Source organism: Lynx rufus, unplaced genomic scaffold (assembly GCF_022079265.1).
Source record: "Lynx rufus isolate CCGP_SWC_20201006 ecotype Redwood Valley unplaced genomic scaffold, mLynRuf1.p SCAF_3, whole genome shotgun sequence".
In the NCBI taxonomy this organism is placed as follows: Eukaryota; Metazoa; Chordata; class Mammalia; order Carnivora; family Felidae; genus Lynx; species Lynx rufus.
In genome coordinates this window covers 97,897,671-97,900,474 of record NW_025814845.1, presented here as the reverse complement: position 1 = coordinate 97,900,474, position 2,804 = coordinate 97,897,671, and positions in this window count along the sequence as shown.

Sequence of the window (2,804 nt, the reverse complement as noted above, 5' to 3'; positions counted from 1 at the left end):
ATAAGAGACTTACCAGCTTCTGATCCTGCCAATTGAACATGAAAATATAGGGTACGTTATATCACTTTCATTTTCATCTATAAAATACGTATTATACAGTTTTCTGAGGACCTTCTCCTGCCCCGCCCCTGCACCCTCCCCCTCAAGGATCTTCTTTACCTGGAACTTACTAAGAATCTGTCCGTGAACATCCTGCCTTCTAACAAGTATGGATCCTTTAGCCTGTTGATAGCTTAAAGAACACCTTAAGTAAGGAGTCATGTATTCTACTATATAGGTTTTTTTCCCATTTGCTAGCCAGGTAGAGCTTACTCAGAGTTCTCTTAGATTGTTAAATTGTGCACAGTTTTGGACCCCTTCTGCTCCACCACAGGGAGCAAGGAAGAAAGTATTAAAGCTCACTTGGCCCTTCCATATGCTTCTCAAAAGCCTGTGTAAACATGTCTTAATAAATGTCATTGAAAGCAGTGTAAATAGTTGAAAATATAAATTTCTATTACGGTTTAAGAAAAGAAAACCTTATGGATCATCACTAGCCACTGTTAATATCTATTTGTATTCTTATACCTTTTTCAATATATTTGAACAAATATATAGTTTCTGGCACTATTTTTGTACTAGGATAAAGGAGTTACTGTGTATATTATGTTTAGTTTTAAAGTCCTTTTAAATAATTGTGAGTGTTGATTTCTTGTCTTTCCTCTCCCCCCACCATGAGAACCATGTCAGATGACTCTTCCATGACAAAATCACTTTAAAGGAACACTTCCCTACCTGTGATCCCTATAAAATCAAGAGATGGTCAGAGTGATCTTCTGTTGTGCAAACTCTTCACCTGTCAGTTGTTTACTCATTTTGCTATGCTTTGTAAGAATAAAAAGAAGAATGAATAAGTAGGTATGACTACTGTGTGATTATTAGGGGAATTTTAGGCAGGGAGGATGGGTCCAATGCTTTGAGAGACTGTAGGCAAGCTAGCCTTTGGTCATATTAGCTGAGAAAATGTGGTTTAATCAAACCCTTTCCTTAGTCAAGACTCCTCTCAGTAATAGTCTTCTTTTTATTAACATCCTTTGCTACCAATTTGAAGGCAACATTTTCCATACTTCCTGTGCTTCAAGTCGGTAACAGCTCTCTGGAGGGTGATTACCTGCTTACTGTTGCATAAGGAGCTAAGACTTAGGAGTTAAATACTTGACAAATGGCGTGAGCTGGATTCAAGCCTAGACCTGTCTGGTTTCAAAGCAGGTATTTATTCCATTTAGTTCTTTCTTTGAATTTTAATTGTAAAAGTTCCAAAATCCATTCTTAGTGGATCAAATGGGCTATCTACAAGCTTTAGAGAGAAGATTTACCTCACCCAGCAGGTTTGGTTTTGTTTGGGTTTTTACTGTTAATTTTCCTATAGTTCATCTGAATAGCTAATGTCCCACCTTCACAAAATCCCAGATACCGCCCTGTTTCAGTACTGCTAATGTAGAGGTGTGAGGGTATAATTAAATTCAGAATATCTGATTCATTATTTAGTTTTGCTAATATGACAAGCCCTAGACAAGTCCTCTTCATGTGGGACATAATATCTAGGCTATACCTAATTCACAAAACTAAAGACAAAAATAAAATGAAAGCTCATGTAAAATAATAGTTTAGATTTTCTGACCAGTAGGGGGCATGAGAGTTTCTGTTTTATTTTAAAGTACTCCTCCCCTACTGGGTACAATGAATAAAACTGCTTTTTTTTTTTTTTTTTTAATTTTTAAAAATGTTTATTTATTTTTGAGAGAGAGAGCATGAGCAGGGAGAGGGGCAGAGAGAGAATCCCAAGCAGGCTCTACACTGACAGTGCAGAGCCTGAAATGGGGTGTGAGATCATGACCTTAGCTGAAATCAAGTCAGACAACCGACTGAGCCACCCAGGAGCCCCTAAATTTTTTTACTCTAATGTTTATTTATTTGTGAGAGAGAGAGAAGAGACAGCATGGGCCAAGAAGGGGCAGAGAGATGACACAGAATCTGAAGCAGGCTCTAGGCTCTGAGCTGTCAGCACAGAGCCCAACGTGGGGCATAAACTCACTCATGAACCATGAGATCACAACCTGAGCTGAAGTCGAACACTTAACAGACTGAGCCACCCAAACTGCTTTTTAAAATATTTTTACTAAAGAAAAACAAAATGGAAATAATCAATAGAGAATTAATTCTTGGTTACTGCTCTTTGTTCAGTGATCATTTCATCAAGATGTCCTCCAAACAATAACTGATCATCTGAAGGCTCTGATTGATATTCAATATTCCATCCATGGAGACAACATCCCATTTTGCAGAAAACGAAAGCTGTATGACAATTCTCTTCAACTCACATTCTTGCTATTAACTGTGCTGCCTTCTCAGCAAACCGGGATTCCTATGTTTGATATATGCAAGTGTCACAATATGATTTTTTATGTTTAAGGCACATGACATTAAATTCACAGAAACTCTTTGAACTTGCAGAGAATATTCTCTGATTTTAAGCTATGTTCAGCCTTGGCAAACAAACAAAAACTATGTTTCCTGTTCACAAACCACTTCCTCAAAATAAATATGCACAAAAGGTATGAATGGAATCTAAATAATTATTTGAAACCAAAAGAAATCTGACGAATTAACTGTATGCATGATTTCTCTCTGGCTTGCCTTATTTTAAGTGTATGTGTGTGTGTGTGTAAAATATACAGGAACTAAGTTGACTTTCTCAATCATCTAACAGCAATCTCAATGGCACTTTTTAGGATTCTTCTTTCTAAATCACCATGTAAGGGACA